The 18,589-nt window shown below is 47.9% G+C and overlaps 1 long non-coding RNA gene across 3 annotated transcripts; it reads left to right on the forward strand.

Moving 5' to 3' along the window:
- The first annotated feature begins 1,382 nt into the window (after nt 1-1,382).
- On the forward strand, nt 1,383-17,237 carry LOC135363854 (uncharacterized). 3 transcript variants are annotated; one of them, XR_010410064.1, is made up of 4 exons: nt 1,383-3,663; nt 7,105-8,199; nt 8,562-8,820; nt 13,175-17,237. It is a non-coding gene; the product is annotated as an uncharacterized LOC135363854 (long non-coding RNA). The 3 variants fall into 3 exon arrangements; XR_010410065.1 differs by lacking the exon at nt 7,105-8,199 and having other exon boundaries at nt 1,384-3,663; XR_010410062.1 differs by lacking the exon at nt 1,383-3,663 and having other exon boundaries at nt 6,343-8,199.
- The last annotated feature ends 1,352 nt before the right edge of the window (nt 17,238-18,589 follow it).

Consider the following 18,589-nt stretch of genomic DNA (forward strand, 5'->3'; position numbering starts at 1 on the left):
CCAGGTCTTGCCTGCCCTCGGGACAGCATGGGCTCTCTTCCTGCTCCTGGGGTCCCAGCCTGTGCTAACAAAGGCGAGCGCTGTGCGGAGAGGGGGGTGCTCACAGCAGCAAAGCTCACCCTGCGGAGAGTTAGTGAATGTGTAAGGAAAACAAGTTCTCGTCTCCTCTCACCTACAAGTCCTTCCAAAGGATGCGATGACCTTGTGTCATGCAAGTCCCCATACCCTCGATAGTCTCCTCCCCCATTGACCCCAAATCATAGAACCTTAGTCAGGAAGTCCTTATCCGTGTTTTTCTGATATAGGAATCACTTCTATAATATGGTCATCAAGCCCCTGCTTGAATGCTTCCATGACAGGGACCTCATGACTCCGTTTGTAATTGTAAATGCTTGCTTTCGGTAATAGTTTGCCCCTGCCTTTCTCCCCAGCTAGAGTGTAGACACTCAGGGGGATAGCTCTTCATGTTATCTTTAATATTTAAATGAATATGAGGCAGGCACAATACACAAAATACTGATACTTTTTTTTCCTTTCGCTCAACAAAGATTTATTTAGCATCTGCTTACATGCCAGGCACCGTGCTAGGGGTTCAGAACCCATCAGTTACCAAGACAAAGTCGCCAGCTATCTCTTAACAATAAAATGAAGAAATCATTTACTTTTAGGTGGTGATAATGCTAGGAAGGAGCAAAAGCCAGGTGGACGGAGGCCATGGGAGGCCATGCAGGGGGAGGGAGCTGTGCGAGAGAGGCGGTCAGGGAAAGCATCACAGGCGGAATACAGGCTCACTGCTGCCGTTGGATTGTGCACCTGTGGGTTGTTTAGAGACCACCGGATCACGTGGTGGTGATCACTCACCTGGGCCGGCTGTGCCCACGTGATCGGCTCTCGGCACGCTGGCCGGACCTCCACTCCTCCTTTCCTGCCACTCTGCAACAAGAGCACTGATGTATGCTGGGGCGCACGTGATACTAATTTAGCGGGAGGCCACCTGGATGGCCTGGTGGATGGAACCAACCAGGCCGGGGTCTGTGCTTGCCACTTACCAGCCTGAAAGACCTGGAGCAATTCATTTAATCTCAGCTCCTCAGTGTTCTCATCTAGCAAATGAGAAGAAGGAGCTTACCTCGCTAGGTAGGTGCAAGTTTGAGAGACTGCGCGTATAAGGTGGTTGACACATAGTGTGAAATAGGCTATAGTTAACGTGTAGACACAGAGACACTGGCTCCGCATCCCCAGGAGTCACCGAGAATGACTAGAAGTGAGTGAGTTGTCTACTTTGGGAGTTTCCTCTGAACTCAAACTTCTGTTTGCACTCAGTATTGTGCGTGTTTTTCCAAACACGGTACACTAACCAGCAGGTTCTGTCATGCACCTTAATCACCTAAGTGACTCACTTTCCCCAAACATGGTGCTAAGCTTTCCCAAGGCCAGGATGCTGCTCATGCTGTTCCACCCCTCCAGGAATGCCTGATCCCAGCCCACTGGGCCCTGCTAGTCCTTGCCAGCCCAGCCCAAATGTCAGCTGCCGCAGAGCTCCCCAGTGCTGCTGGCCCAAGTTCTTACCTCCCCCCTGCCTCTCCCAGCCCGTCTGCCCCGTCTGCCCCCTCGGCCCCTCCCGCGTGCTTGCCTTTCGGTCGCTGCTCCCTGCCCCCCGCTGCAGCCCGCACAGGCTGTGCCCCTCGGCAGCAGCGAGCTCCTTCGCGGTCTGGCTATTCAGCCACCCACACGCCTCATAGCGCCTGACACGTGGTGTTGTGCAACGTTCAACAGTGTGTAAAGGCTGCAGAGAAGCCGATGATGGGAATTGAGGAACACCTCTGGATTGCGCCACTGGTGATTTTTAAGAGAATAGATCCCGCAGCGGGGTAGGGCTACGAAGACCAGAGGCCAAGGGGTAAAGGAGTGGATGCGGAACAGCTGAGGAGTTTCTGGGCCGTTCTCACAACAAGTTTGGCAGAATGTGCGAGTCTTTGTGGATGAAATGACAAGATGTCTGGGACGGGCTTGCAAGCACTCCAGCAAACAAGGAAAAATGGGAGTAAGGGAAAAGAAGAAAGAAGGGAGTAAGAGAATCTTTGAATTTTCCATAATAGAAATAGCACAATAGCAACAAAGCAACAAAAAAGTTTGGAAGGGAGCAAAAATGCCATCATTAGCCAGACCTCTGTAGTTTGAAATCAGTACGGGAAAACACAAGATTGAGATTTCCTTCTTTTTGCTTACCTATTTTGGTGTAATTCCTAGGCAAGTTTGCTGGTTCTCATCTTCTACACGTGTTTCAAGGAGTGCAAGTGACAAATGACTAACACGCCCACGCCATGCATTTATCTCACTACCTCTAACATCGTTTTGCATGCGCTTTGCATTCATCATAAATTTTTCACTTGATTCTCATAATAACCTTACAATGTTGGGTGTAGATATATCCACTTGATAAATGAAGAAAAGGGGGGTTAAGGGACTTATTTGCATGTAACTGACAAATGGACAAATACACCGCAGAAACCAGGACCCACACCCGGCTGCCTAGGACCAGCCTCTACCCCAGCACACTCCGTCTGTGCCCTGATGCACAGGCTCGTCCTGAAATTAGGGGAGAGAACTGCTTCCCTCCTCTTTTTGCATCTGCCCTCCCCAGGAGGAGGGCTGTGCCACAGTCAACGTTCATTCAACAAACAATGAAAATGAGTAGGACAGCCCTGTCCCTTGGGAGGCTTGCAGTGTCATCTCAGGAACAGGGTCACTGTCCTCTGCTGGACCTTTGGCGAGACTAGGAGTTAACGTTCTACTGAGTAGGAACTTTGCAAGGTTGCAAACTGTGTTAAGTCTATATTCTGATTTATTCTTATCCTTGACTTTGAAAAAGACGGACATTCTTAGTTTGTAATGCCCAACCAGCTTACTTCAGCCCATCCTCTTGATCTTAGCTGTGTACTTTCATATTTCCATTTTAATTTCTGAACAGGGAACCTCATCGGAGGTGCCCTCTCAATTCCTGCTCCTGGCTCTGACATTATGTATCTTGGCAGAAATTCTCAAGTATACTTCAGGATTCAGACACAGTAGCTTGAGAACTTGACATTGAAATTCAGTAAGAGATTTGGAGAACTCCATCAATACAGCATCTCCACCTAAAGAAAATCCCTTTGGTTTCTGTGATGGAGTTGAAATTATAAGAACTAACATTTATTGAAAGTCGACTCTATGCCAAGCATTATTCACACGCATTTATCTGCTCCCTCCTCACAAGCTTTTGAAGTAAATACTGCAGTCATCCCAGTTCCACGGCCGAGAAAGCTGAGGCAGAGGGAGCTGAGTTCCCAGGGCGGAGCCTTGGTGGATCGATGAGCCCACCGAGCTCTATTCCATCCCACACTGATACTGATAACCATGCTGGATCCATACCAGGCCAGGGTTCATCTCCTTGGGCTTTCTGTGTGAGCCCCGACCAGGGATCAGAAATCTGCACTCTGACCCGGCCTTTGCCTTCGTCTTCCTGTCTGTCATCTGCCTCCCTATTTGTCACCTTTCCCTTGTCACCATCCGACATCTGACGTGGCCAGGCAGCAAGGGGAAGACTGAACCAGCAGCAGCCCAGCGGGCCAGACCTGAGTTGCATCAGCCCGTCCCTGGACGGTTCCTTCTGCTGGAAAGAAGGTATGATCTGTCCCAGCTACTTGATGATGAGAACTATACTCAAGGCACGATTATTTTCATGTAAATTCATAGATGGGATTTCCTATTGTCAAGAAGTAAATGTGAAAAAGAGCTTCTTAGAAACATCATGTATCGTTGACAAAAATGCCTGTTCTCAAGGTAGGACCGGCTGGCCACGCTCCTGCAGGTCTGATTACACTGGGGGTCGGGCCTGCAGGAACAAGGAGCAAGGCATTCTCCGTCAAGGCTCAGGGCTGTTCCTCCAGAAGCCGGCCGACACTCTCCTTTGCCCACGTGTGTGTAGGCTCCATGCGGGCAGCATCAGTGCCTTTCTTGGTCAAGGCCTTGCCCGGGTGATTTGTGGATACACGGGGGAAGGACTGACACAGCTCAGTGTAAGTAAAACCCCAAGAAGAAAGCAAACAGGCAAACAAAACCCCAAGATCATGAGAGAATCCTCAGCCAGGGTTTCCGGCCTACTGCGTTCCTCCTCCCTCCACTCCCCCCGCCTCGTCCTGTCTGTCTCTGTTTTGTGTCCATCCCTCATTTCCTTCACTTTGGTCCTTGCTTTCTTTGCTCTGTTTCTTTTTTGCTTCCCCAGCCTGAAAACGACACTGCTTTGAACCACACCTTCTTTGTATCTTGGATCTCTTTCCCACAGCTCTTTTCTGTTGCATTTTGGCAGGGTTTTCAAGGTGTCTGTGGCTGAATTTCAAAGGTCTGACTGTGTACTTTCCCCCTGGGGGACACGGGAGCCCCTGGTTCCTTCATTTCCATCCTTCTCTCTTCTCTTTCATATCTGATCCCCCACACCAGCCCTGTGGGGCCACTCAGTTTACCCCCAGTGCTCCTCTTACATTGCCCCCAGCACCCCTCCCACCAGCTCTCAGGCTCTCAGGCTCCTCAGAAACCCGCCCCCCCCCCCGCCCCCAGGGAAAGCCCACATTAGCGCTCCACCTGAGCTTTGGTTCTCTTTTTATGTTCTCTTATTTATTTATTTATCTTGTACTGTACCTTCTCACCTGGGCGAAAGTTCTCTGGGCAATTTGAGGCCCGGCGCCAGGGCTTTGCTGTTTCTCAGGGTTCCAAGGTGCCTGCCCCAGAGAAGGCACAGATCAGTGCCGAGCCTCAGCAGGAGATGCGTCAGCTGCGGGTGGCTGGAGGTCCAGGTCCCATCAGCAGCCATGGACTCTCTGCCCCTCCCACACCTGTGCCTCTTCCCGGCCCATCTCTGTGTCCAGGACAGCCTTCTCCATTCTAAAATTTCCACGAGCCTCCCCAGCTGAGAGCATTCCTCACGGACCCCAGGCAGGCACCCAAGATTCTTCCCACCAAGAACACAAAGAGCAAAGGAGGGGGGGGGTGTGGGGGGGATGGGCAGGAGTGTCCTGCATAGCCCTTCTCTGGGATGGCTGTGCCCTGGGGGATCGGGCAGGCCTGCCCAGAGGCGAAGGGACACAAACCATGCTTGCTCATCAGAGCAGGTTTCTTCAGACTTTTAAGATTGTGTATCCCCTCAGTAAAGAATTAGGAGCACTCACCCCCTCAATACATATACATTAATCTATTATTTATATATATATGACTCAACTAATATAGAGATTCATTATAAGACAAAATGTGAAAATAGAAGAAAAAGATAAAATAGTGAAATGGTTTGAGTTTATTAAAAGTGTAAAAAATCTTTTCCCTCACTATTTTTTGATTTGATTTAATTTTTTTTAAGTAATCTCCACGCCCAACGTGGGGCTCAAACTCACAACCCCAAGATCAGGAGTCACATGCTCTACCTACTGAGCCGAAGTATTTATTAATAAGTTTTAGTGAAAATAATCTGATTGGATATACATCATTCTTTTTTAAACCTTAATTTTGTATTTGGTGATACAGTATCTAGAAGAACTGGTTCTAGGGGCACCTGGGTGGCTCAGTCATTAAGCATCTGCCTTCGGCTCAGGTCATGATCCCAGGACCCTGGGATCGAGCCCCGCATCGGGCTCCCTGCTCGGCGGAAAGCTTGCTTCTCCCGCTCTCACCCCCCCCCCCCGCTTGTGTTCCCTCTCTCGCTGTCTCTCTCTCTCTCTGTCAAATAAATAAATAAAATCTTAAAAAAAAAAAAAAAAGAACTGGTTCTAGAATTTCGTCTGTGTTGGTACTCAGCTGTCACACGTCTCTGAGACCGGTTTATCCCCATCCTCACTTCCGCGTCCATCCACCAATTATACAGTTTGTTGTTTCAATTCAGCTATGGAAATTTCCATCTCCTCTGATGTCAGTCTATTTTTGCATGCTAATTAGAAGCTCTTGCAATTTTACATTTTGGACAAATGGTTTCAAAACATTGTACAGGAGATTCTCATGTAATTAGAAATTACTGCTCAGGGTCACTCTGTTTCAACCTGAAGTGTGCACGTAGGAGTGTTTTGATAGGTTGCAACTACAAATCTAACCTTTTTTTTTTTTTTAAGATTTTATTTATTTATTTGAGACAGAGAGAGAATGAGAGACAGAGAGCATGAGAGGGGGGAGGGTCAGAGGGAGAAGCAGGCTCCTCACCAAGCAGGGAGCCCGATGCGGGACTCGATCCCGGGACTCCAGGATCATGACCTGAGCCGAAGGCAGTCGCTTAACCAACTGAGCCACCCAGGCGCCCAAAATCTAACCTTTTCGACAACAAAAATGCCATGACAGTAAGACATTTCCAAACATCTCATTTTCTAAACGCTATCCCAATACCATCATTTCCTCTGGGGGAAAATTAAAAAAAAAAAAAAAGAATTGTGTTTCCACTTACTGCTAAAGCATCTTTTTCTTGAAATGATGGATTTGTTGGCTTTTTAAAATAAACGCTGGTGGCCTGAGCCTGCCAGATGGGCTGAGGTCCTCCCCACTTTCTTTGCCAGGTGGTTGATGAGGGCTCTTCCCGGGAGAAGCAGAAGTCTCGGCGGCCCCTTTGTGTCTACTTGTGTCTTCGGTACTAATATTGTCATCTGTGGTTTCTTTGCAGTGATTTTTCTGAAGCCACCTATCACTTCTTTCCAGGTTCAGTGTACTTAACATTAAATAATAGTATCTTTAGTCCCCTTAACCAGACACACACACACACACCCCGCAATAAGTCACAATGTATTGAAAATGAATAGAGAGGTGAGGGTTCCCCCAACACCCTTCTTTGAGGATCACCTCTTTGTAATGGCTTTTCTCATCTACCACATGACATGTCTTTGACATGCAGAGTGGATGACAGTGCCGGTATTTTAACTATTTGTTAAAGTTTAAGTTTTTTAGTTTTAAGGAAAAAGTGAATAGAACTCTAATATTTTCCCCCTCATTCAAAGAGACTGACAAGGGTGGCCCCCCAGGGACTGTGGGGGCAGCAAGGAGCACCGGTGGGGCGTGTGTGTTTGCTTCACCGGGGTTAAACTGTTCCCTCTCACCCAGCCAGCTGTGGTGACAGCAAAGGCTCAGGGTGGGCATCCTAAATCGGACATCTGACCGTGTCACGCTCTGGAAACACCGCCGGTTTCTCGTGGCCAACTGAATAGAACCCAGATTCCTCGGTCTGCCTTACGACTTACAGGACCCGCCACCCACTCCCCCACCCGCCTTTGACGCTTTACCCCACCTGCCTGCTCCCCCTGGGACTTGTCCCCGTTCTTCCGTTCTTCCGTTTGTTCCTGCCGTTCTCTGAAGCCCTGCACCCTGGACGTCTTCTCTGCCAAAGCTGCCTCCTGCGACCTTTCCTGGCCGCCTGTGTCCCTCGTCCCTGCTTCCCCAGCACGCTAACCCTCACTCCATGAAGGTGTCGGTGTGGACTTGAAACAGGGCTGATGTGCCTCCCTCTTGCCCGCACTCCCCGTACCGAGCAGCGGGTGTGTCTGTAAAAGGGACTTCAGTTTGGAATGAAAGCGACATCTCTCCTGCACCTGGTCTCCCACAGCCTCCGGGCCACCTGTCGTGGTGCTGATGATGTTTAAGTTGCCTGGTGGGGGCGAGGTGGCTCACGGTCGCTGCTCAGGGTCACTCCCCTTCCCTCTGTTACTGTCCTCCTTTCAGGGGAGGACGAGGAGGTGCAGGGCTCCATCCTCATGGAATTGCGACCCACGGGATGACAGCCCTGACCAAACACTTGTGACTCCTGAGTAGTCTGGAGGAAGGTAGCAAGTGGAGGAACCGCTTAGCTTTTTCTGCCAAGTGGAGTAGCCGAGCATCAGAACCCCGGGGGGCTCGGGGCATCCTGCGTGCGCTCCGGACAAGCCGTGGTTCGCTGTGTCGCCTTCTCACGCCCTCTGGTGGCTGGAGGTTGTGCCCACCCTTACTTGCGCCTTGGTGTTTGTAGCCCCCTGCCCGGTGCAGGTTCTCCGAAGCTACAAACATCTTACGTGTAGAAAGGAGTGGGCAGATCCCCACCCGTGTGGTATGAAGAGCTCGCATAGCTTGAAAAAGCTAGAAAAGCAAGGTGTGCAAACACTGTCGACCTTCCCGTGGGCATTTCTCCACGAAGAGTAAGACGGCAATCCGGCTTCCTCACTGCATGTGAGTTTAGCATCTATGCTATAGGGCTCTTTGAATGTCAATGTTATTGAGGTTTTCATAATTATGTACCTTCAAAAGATGTTCAATGTAATTCTGATCATACTCCTCTAAAAATGCCTCAGATTAAAAGCTTTTGCTGGCTCTTTAGACCGCGGGCCTGCAATTATAGAAAATGAACTGCATTTTAGCTTTCCATTGAAATTAATAACAACGGTTCCCCAGTTGACTCTGTGAATAGTTAATGGAACAAACAGGATACTTCAGTACAATATGGGTTGGAAAGCCATTTGAGTGAGATTCTGGGTTTCAAATGGGAAAATAATTCATACAATGCAAACCTTTCTCATGCACACCCTGTGCAGGAGGTGTTTCTCTGAAATAAACACTGAACTACTTCGCAAATGATTAACCGTACCTCAGTCTGCATGCAACTCTGATGAAAATGGAATTCAGGTAAATCGTCTAGCACATGCTGTTGAATACTGCGAGAGATCTCCTCGTTTGACAAGGAAGAAACATGTTCGGCCAGATTGCGTGTCCTTTACGGACACTAACCTAGGATGGGAGAGGGAGAAAAGTGGGGTCCAGCCTACTGACCAAGAGCAAAGCAAACCCTGCACAGTGAGTATTATCATTCACATTTTACAGATGTAGAATTAAGTAAAGTAACTTGCCCAGCATACCTCCTCCAGCCAGGCAGCCCCTCCCCGTTGGAGACACCTGGAGGGAGATACAGTCTCAGAATGGGAGTGTCTCCATTCTTCCCCCCATCAGCTGGCACTTCCCACCCCTGCCTGGTCCTGTGGCTGGGAAGGGACTTGAGGGACACTTCAGCTCAGGACCTTTAATTTTGACTCCTTCCCCACCAAATTCAAATTGCCTGCTTCTGGGAGGGGTGGGGTTAGGAGGGAATGGGCATAGATCTCATCTTTAGAAGGTGTAGGCATTGGGAGAAATTTCAAAATTGGGTTAGTCAGGGCACTGGTGGTTAAAAAAAAACTAAGAAGAATAAAGATGAAAAGACTTTAAGTAATGTTAAGAAAGATGCATAAGAGGAGAGCCTGGATGGCTCAATTGGTTAAGCAACTGCCTTAGGCTCAGGTCATGATCCCAGGGTCCTGGGATCAAGCCCCACATCGGGCTCCCTGCTCAGCGGGGAGCCTGCTTCTCCCTCTCCCGCTCCCTGCTTGTGCTCTCTCTGTCAAATAAATAAATAAAATCTTAAAAAAAAAAAAAGAAAGAAAGAAAGACGCATAAGAGAAGACTCTTCTCAGCCTCTCCTCACTCAGGAATTCCTCTGTGGAAGGCACAATTGTGTCTCCTTGTGACATTGCATACGCATCTGTTCACACTCATGCCTTATTTCATCCACCCATGAAACACTAGGATGAGAGCGAGTGGCATAGAAACATTGCACCTAGAACCCTAGTAGAAGATTCTGGAAAAATTAGTGAGAGGCGGTGATGGACATCCCACAGGCTTGGCCATAGTGGGCATTAGGTTCGGTGCAAACACTTTAGTAAGAACCTCCCCATCCCCAGCCTGTCCGAACTGGGGATGAAATGGCCTCCAAGCACGATCTCCATGGCAAATGTGATTTAAAAAAACAAAAGATTTCTGAGATGTGGAATAAATGTTATTACACTCAGAGCCGTTAAGATGTAGTTGGAAAGTGACATTAACTACTTTTCAATGCTCCAGGGTCAACTGAGAAGAGACTATAACGTCACGAGGCAGAGCTCTGTCTTTGGGGTAACCCCACGTGACTTATGACCTCCAAACGGCACAAAGCTACGTAGGGGAGCTCATAGGTTAGATGACCGAGTATCAGGACCGGAAAAAGATCCCGATGAGCTGATAGGGAAAGGATAAGCTTTTAAAAGGTAAAGTGCTTCGTTTCAGTTCAGATAATTAAAGACGTAAAGAGAAGATGGGGGTGGAGTTGGAAGTTCTAGACAGCCACAAATCCCATATGAATTAACATGTCATTCGCGGCTTGGGCAGTTTTCAGCTATATTAGCCCAGTTGGAGCAGAGTCTACAGAAAGGGAGGGAGTGGCCCCCGTGGTCCTTTGTTCTAGGCACATGGCATCTAGTTCTTGTGGGATCTAGACTGTGTCCAGAAGGCAGCTCTGAGAGCCTTGTCATCTGAGGTATGATTGAGGAAACCGTAGATGTTTACCCTGAAATACCCCAGGGCACACACCTGCTGTCTTCATAAATTTGCAAGGCTGCCGTCTGGAAGAGGGAGGACGTAGTCTGCACCTCTCCGGAGGGCTGAGCTGGTGCTGGTCTCGGCAAACACAGGGAGGCCGATCGGCACTCAGGGTGAGGGGAATTCCTCCCAATGCCAGGCGCTTCAGCATGTAGCCAGATCTCTGGAAGGTTTCTTGTGGAGACCAGGTGGATGTAGGGAGGGGCCCTCCACTGGGGGAGACGCGGGACGAGGTGCCTCGGAGGACCCTTCCAACTCTGAGGTTCTGGCTGGTGCCACTGGGACCAAGGGGGCATTGTCAGGGACCGAGCCTCATCCTCCATGCTCCTTGGGTAGCATTTGGGGCTTGCAGAGGGGTTTCTGGAGGGGAATATTTGAGGGAAGAGTATTGGAGCGCCATTAGTGCTTGAGGTCATATCAACGAGGGTAAAGGCTTCTCCTCCGCCTCCCATTCTTTCTAGAAGGAGGGTAGCACTGACTGAGAAAAGAATGTGTAGAACCAAGTTAGCTGTTGTAGGGCCCTCCTGGCAGTCAGCTCCAAGCACTATTAATGGGGACTGTTTTAGGGACAAGAGAATAGCTCTATTCTACGGAGCATTTCGCTGTACCGATGGTCCCTACAGTGGGGTCCCTCTGCACTTTCTGGGCTGGAGTTGCCTTTATTAGTGGAACTTGGCTAATAGTAAGGGAGCCTTGGGCCGGGAGTGCTGCGCCCCGGTGAGGGATGGCGGGCAGGATAGGAAGGAGCGGGGAGTTGTGGATCACTGAGGCATCCTAGCAGGAGGTGAAGACCAACCACCAGTTTAGAGGTGAGTGACTTCCCAGAGCTGGGCAGAGTCAGGACCAGGATCCTGTCTCCCGATCTCAAGCCCAATGTCGTCCCCACGTCCTCACTGTGCCCGCCACACAGGCTGACAGATAAGAAACGGGGTGGTGAGGCCTAGGGGAAAGGGGGTCCCAATTAAGATGATTAAAAAAAAAAAGAAGAAGGGGAAGGAAGCCAAGTGCATGTCCGTCCTTAGTGGGGAGGCTTCTCCTCCAGCCCGGAGCCCCGATGCTGGCTCCTGCAGGGCTGGGAGCACTGCTGGGCTGTCAGAGGGCTAGCCACCACTCTGGTCATTCCCATCGCCGTCCGCTCCCCGCAGGGCTGGTTACCTACCGTCCTTTCCCTGCACTGGGCTTACCCATGGTGTAAGTACTGTTGTTGCTCAGGAGGGAACAGGAGCAGAGCACCAGCTGGGCCGGACAGGGGGTGAAGCTGGAAAAAGGGAATCTGGAGCCAGACGTGACCCGTGGCAGCCGTTTCCTGCACTCGGCCTCAGTTTCCTTGCCTGGTCAGGGCACCTGCTTGACAGGTCCCGTGTAAGAATCCCATGAGCCAAACAATGATTGTGAAGAGCCCCATTGCCAAAGGCATAATGGGATTTCCTCCTGGCAGAGGGCCGCCTACTTGGCCTCCTGACAAAAGTCAGCAAGAGACACCCACAAGTGTTCTGGGGATGCCAGGTCATCCTGGGGAGTCTGCCTGGCTGTCTCCCCACCACAGTGGCCCCCCTCCCTGGCCTGGGGCTCTGGAGAGCCAGCTGCCTGTGCTAGCACGTGTGAATAAAGAGTCTCTTGGTACAGCCTGCAAATTAGCCTCTCTTTCTGAGCCAACATGTCTTCTGTTACTTAGCTGAAACAGACACCGGAGAACACGCCTCCGAGCGCAGAGCGTGCTGAGCCACACCTCAGTTTAAAAGCAAATGTTACTTCACAGCCTCGTTCCGAGAGTCACCCCAGTGGCATTCCGCCAAGGGTAATTTATTTCTGACTCACGCATGGAGCTCGACTTGTCTGTGGGGTGCTGGTACCCTGCCCCCGGCGGGGGGTGGGGGCTGGGGATGCCAGGGGGAGCCCTGATGGGGAGCATCTGCCGATGCCCCTGGGGGAAATAGTCCCTCTGTGGCCAATTGCAGGCCGTCAGCATGGTGTCGCTGAACGCAGAGTGGGCTGTTGGGGGCCGGTAGGACCCAGGTCCAGCCCCACACTGCTTGAGATTCATACTGAGGTCCAGAACGGTTTCTTGAGCAAGGTGCTCTCCAAGGAACCACGCAGCTCTGGCACTCCCACATTCTCTGATTTTTATAGCATCTTAAGCATGGTGATTCAGCTAAGTGGGGCGCAGGAAAACGGTCCCAAGGACCAGAGGGAGCTCTGAGACAATGTGTGTCTTGGTAGTACTTGGGGGCATGAAGGAACAGGTGGTCCGTGTGCAGGAATCTCCTTACCCCTTTCACCTTACAGTGGACGTTTTCCAAAACTTTAAAGAGAAGATACTGGAAGAGGACATGCAACGTAGGGCTTCTGAGACCCTGTTCATATTTTGTTTCTTGGCCCGGGGCTGGCTCCATGGCTCGACAGAAAAATGCCAAGCCTCTTTGCTTTTGCCATTGACTGGGGAGTGTGTCCCTCCCCGAAGGCAGGGTCTCAGGCAGTGAGCAAGGAAGGTGCCACCTGCCGGCTCAACCAGGGGAGCCCATCAGCCCTTGGTGTCAATGAAGTTAGGACTTTCAGCCAGACCATCCCCCCGATCCAACCTTTTGAATGTATTTTAAGTTAGAGAGGGGATTGACAATCGAGCATGACGTTTTTCTAACATTTAAAAAATGTAAACATAATATTGATAAATAAAAATGCCCAGACCATAAATGTATGCTGGACTTCACAAAGACCACACCTGAAGGCAACGCCACAACAGAACTTTCTCTTGTTTTCGCAGATGCAGAGCTCACGAGTTTGTGCACTTTCCACACACTTACGCCCCTTTCCTTCCTGAGCGCACAGATGTCCCAACCAGGCCGGTTTTCCTCCCCGGGACTTGCTGTTGTGGGCGCGCCAGGCCTGACCGGGCTGAGAAGGGAAACTGTAGCTCTGGTTTGGGTTTGACAGAGCATCGCCATTGGAACACAAGGTGGCCACGAGTCCTTCCAGATCGACACAGAGCTCCTTCCAGACTGGAAGGCCCCCTGGGATACGGTGACCTTGTGCCAGAACCAGGAAAGGATGGAGCACATGGGGCAGATGAGAGCTCCCCGCTTCCAGAATCCCAGAGACGGAGCTAATGAACTGGGCCTGGAGAGAAGGCTCATTTCTCCCCAGCGCCACTGTCACTGCAGGGAGACCCAGCCCACCCACCGAGGACAACCCGCAGTGTGGCCAAATCTTGGTAACTGAGAGCTGATACAAGTCATGGATGTGTCCCAACAGTCCACGCCACTTCCTCCTGGAAGCCCTCCCCCTCTGCCCTCTACACACACTCATTGCTTCCGGCTCTGTAATCTGGATGGAATGCTTACGATATATGCAGTTAATCCAGCGCACATGGATCAGGCACTGCTGGGGTCCCCATGGTGAACAAGACTGACACTGGAGCTGACAGGAGTATGGGGCACCCACAGACACGTGCAGCCACGGGTTACTGGGGTCCAGTGTTCACAGAATGCTTCTTTGAGGAGACTGCATAGGTCAGGAGGACTCATCGGGGTAGAGCAAATGGCAGGAGACCGTGCAGAGAGAGTGTGGAAAAGCCCAGGGAAGGGAGAGCTTGGGCATGTTCCAGGGACAAAGGGACTTCAAAGTAAGAGTCTCAGGGAGAACTGACAGAGTGTGGCTACCCAGCTTTGGGGCTGCAGAGGGCTGGGACCAGAGAAGGGACTCCGTTGCCCGAAACTGGGCTGAGCTTTATCCCAGGGCCAACAGAAAGCCCTCGGAGGTAGGTAGGCAAAGGGCATGACATGATCTGCATGTGTTCCAAACATATCATTTTTGGCTTTCTTGGATATGTTCTTCATGCAGCAAGGTCTGCTGCTCCCTGTAAGCTCTTTGTGGGGATGGCCCAGAGCCCCAGTGGGGCAGCGCTCACCAAACTTGGGAGGTGGAGGTCTGCTGAGGGGCCACTCAGCATTGCACCTGTAATCCACCCACAAACTGACTCTAGACAAACTAAGATCAGCAGGCTTTGCTCCATTTTTGGCATAAATTCCAGCTGAGAAGGCATGTGGATGCTTCTATTGTCTCTTGGAAACCTTAAAGGATTCCATTTTCCTCTAAAAAGACTAGAGTTTAAAAAACATGTTCTCATAAATTTTGGAAACATGCCTGCTCTGCCCATTGTTTTTTTTTTTTTAACCCATCTTTCTATTTTTAAAGATTCTGTAACATTTAACAGATACAAAATAATATGTATAAGATAGAGGCATAATAATAAAATGAACACCACAAACCCATCACCCGGGCCTAAGAACAGGAATGTCACTGAGCTCACCAAGAATGTCACCAAGGTCACAAGAACAAGAGTATCCCTCCCTGAATCCATCCCCCTGCCTCATCTTTAATCCTGGGGTAACCAGTCTCCTAAATTTTCTCTGTATCAGCTCCTTGTTTTTTTATTTACAGTTTTGTAACGTGAAGTTTAATTTTGAATGATTTGAACTTCATAAAATATCATACTCTATGTTGGCTTTTCTGAGACTTTTTTTGATTTAGCATTTCTTCTAAGAGTCATCCTTACTTTTACATGTGGCTGACGGACATCCATTTTCACCATGGTATAATATTCCATCGGGTGATCTCATCATGATTTACTTATCCATTCCCCCAGGATGGACACATTTCAGTTGTCACTAGTTTTTGTCTATTCCAAGCAGTGCTGCTGCGAACATTCTTCCAGATGCCCCTTGGCACCATGGTGCGAGAGCGAGAGCGACCATAGAGCATGAACCTAGAAAAAAACTTGCTGCCCCTCCAAATTATTTGCTGAGTGGCCGTACCATTTTCCCTCCTAGCAGAGTTCCCTAGAGGGTTGATGGAGATGGGATGGTATTGCGGTGCTCATTTACAGTTACCTGCTTCCTAAGATGGGATTGTCATCTTGCCTTAAGTTTATTTGTCACTTACTTCTCCTCTGATAGGTAGTTGTTCGTGACTTTGGCCCATTTTATTGTTGGATGGCATGACTATATCTTACTGAATTTTTATTGTTCTCCAAAATTATTCCTTTATTGATTACATATATTCTAAAAACCAGTGCTCAGCTCGTGAATAAACTCTCTATTTTGGGATAATATAGATTTACAAAGTTGCCAAGATAGTATAGAGAATTACCATCTACTCTTCACTCAGTTTTCCCTAATGCTCACATCTTATATTACCAAGGGCATTTGTCACAACAAAGAAACCAACATTGGTATATGTTACTATTAATTTAAGCTCAAGACTTTCTGTGGATTCCACCAGTTTTTCCAGCAATGTCTTTTTGCTGTTTCAGGAGCCAGTCCCTGCAGGATACCACCATGCGTTTCATGTAAATTGCCTTAATTCCCTTTGTGTTGTCTTTTGGTGAATGGAGTTCTTAATTTTAATGTAGTTGCATTTTTCATTTATAATTAGTACCTTGGGGAACTTGTTTAAGAAGTTCTTCCTTGTGCCTCTGTCATGAGGATGCTTTCCTATATTTAGGTTTTCCCTTTCACATTACAGCCTTTCTTCCACGAGGACTGAACTTTGTGCGTGGTGTCAGATGGAGATCCAGTTTCATTTTTCACCTATAAAAATAGCTGCATAATGAGACCTTATATTGAATATGAAAGTCCTTCTGCTTTTTTCTTCTTCAAGAATTCTTTGTCTCTTCTTGGTTCTTTACCCTTACATAAAATTTTAGATTCAGCTTGCTAAATTCCTTGAATAAGCCTGCTGGGATTTGGATTGCAATTGCATTGAGATTATTCAGAGAGAATTGACATCCTCACAATATTGCATTTACAATGTCAATATCTGCTATCCATGAACTTCATGTTTTCTACATTGATTTTGGTCTTTTAAAATACATCTCAAGTCTTCCCTTTTGTGACCACTGTTAAAGCACCAGCAGCCAAAATGAAGTTCAATTCCTTTGTGACTTCTGACCGGAATAAGAACCAAAAAGGGCATTTCAATACCAATTTCCACATTTGCAGCAAGAGGATGTCTCCTCTCTGCCCAAAGAGTGGAGGCAGAAGTAGTGTTCAGTCCGTGCCCATCTAAAAGGATGATGACATTCAGGTTTGGCAAGACACCACGAAGGTCAGCAAATTGGTAACATAGTCTGGGTTTACAAGAGCTCCGTCTTCTACACTGAACAGGTGCAGCAGGAGAAGACTAATGGCACGACTTTCCATGTGGCATTCATCCTCGCAAGGTTGTTAACACTAGACCAAAACTGGACAAAACCCCCCAAAGATCCCTGAACGTAAAGTCAAATCTTGTCAAGAGGAAATGAAAAGAGCGAATATAAGCAAGAAACAATTGAGAAGATGCAGGGATAAAGTAATCCTAAACTTTGATTAAAAATTGCTACAATAAGGGGCGCCTGGTGACTCAGTTGGTTAAGTGTTCAACTCTTGGTTTCGGCTCAGGTCATGATTGCGGGGTCGTGAGATAGAGCCCCAAGACCGGCTCCCTGCTCAGAGGGGAGTCTTCTTCCCCTCTCCCTCTTTGTCTGCCCCTCCCCCCGCTTGCACATACTCTCTCTCTATATATAAAATAAATAAATCTTTAAAAAGTCGCTAAAATGAATAAATAAAATAAATGTCTTGGGCGCCTGGGTGGCTCAGTTGGTTAAGCGACTGCCTTCGGCTCAGGTCATGATCCTGGAGTCTCTGGATTGAGTCCCGCATCGGGCTCCCTGCTTGGTGGGGAGCCTGCTTCTCCCTCTGACCCTCCCCCCTCTCATGTGCTCTCTGTCTCTCTCATTCTCTCTGTCTCAAATAAATAAATAAAATCTTTAAAAAAAAATAAATATATGTCTCAATGCCTTTAAAGTTTTTCTCTAAAAAGAAAAAATTTATTTTTGTTAATTTATTCCTACATATTTGATGCTTTTGCTGATATTGTAAATAATATACTTTTATATTTTCTAAGTTTATTGCTAATGCATGGAAATCCAATTGGTTTTTTAATTTTTTAAATTGAGAAAATTCACGAATCATAGAAGTTGTCTTTTTAAAGCATACAGTCTAGTGTGTTCACAAAGTTGTGCAACCATCACCACTATTTAATTCCAGAACATTTTCGTCTCCCCAGAAAGAGCCCTTGTATCAATTAACAATCAATCCCCAATTCTCCTTCCCCAGATAACAACTAAGTTACTTTTTATCTCTATAGATTTGCCTATCCTGGACACTTTGTATAAATAGAATCATACAATATGCAATCTCATATGACTGGTTCCTTGCACTTAACATTGTATTTTTAAGATTCACCTCCATTTAGCATGTATTAATACATCATTCCTTTTTACAGCTGAATAATATTCCATTGTATGGATGTCCCATACTTTGTTTATCCATTCATCAGCTGATGGGCATGTAGACGGTTTCCTCTTTGGCTATTACGAATAATGCTGCTCTGAATCTTCATGTAAAGATTTTTGGGTGGACACGTGTGTTCAATTCTTCTGGATGAATACTTAGGAATGAAATTGTCGGGTCATATGGTAACTCCATGTTTAACTTTTAGAGGAACTGTCAAACTGCTTTTCAAAAGAGCGGCACCATTTTGCATTCCCACAAGCAATATATGAGGGTTCCAGTTTCTCCCATCCTTGCCAACATTTGTTATTGTCTGTCTTTTTTATTATAGCCACTCTAGTGGGAGTGAAGTGCTATCGCTGTAGTTTTGATCCACATTACCCTAACGACTCATGATGTTGAGCACCTTTTCACGTGTTTATTAGCCATTTGTATATCCTTTTCAGAAAAATGTGTATTCATATCCTTTGCCCATTTTTAAATTGGGTTATGTGTCTTTTTATTGTTGAGTTGTAAGAGTCTTTTATATATTCTGGATATAAGTCCCTTATCAGATGTACTATTTGCAAATATCTGTCCTCTATTCTGTGGGTTGTCTTTTTACTTTTTTGATAGTGAAGCACAGTTTTTTATCTGTGATGTAGTTCAATTTACCTGTTTCTTTTCTTTTGTCACCGGCGCTTTTTAATGGTGATAGACCAGACACATCTCCCTTAAAATCAGGAACAAGACAAGGGTGTGTGTTTGATTTAAGGGCCTCCTCTCTCACTGAGTCAATCAATCATATTGCTCCATCTCCATTGACCGTAGTGATCGCTTCAAGAAAGGACATGTGACCCAAGACAGGT

This window comes from Mirounga angustirostris, unplaced genomic scaffold, assembly GCF_029215605.1.
Source record: "Mirounga angustirostris isolate CCGP_5_RB_7025 unplaced genomic scaffold, mMirAng1.0.hap1 SCAF_3, whole genome shotgun sequence".
Taxonomy (NCBI): Eukaryota; Metazoa; Chordata; class Mammalia; order Carnivora; family Phocidae; genus Mirounga; species Mirounga angustirostris.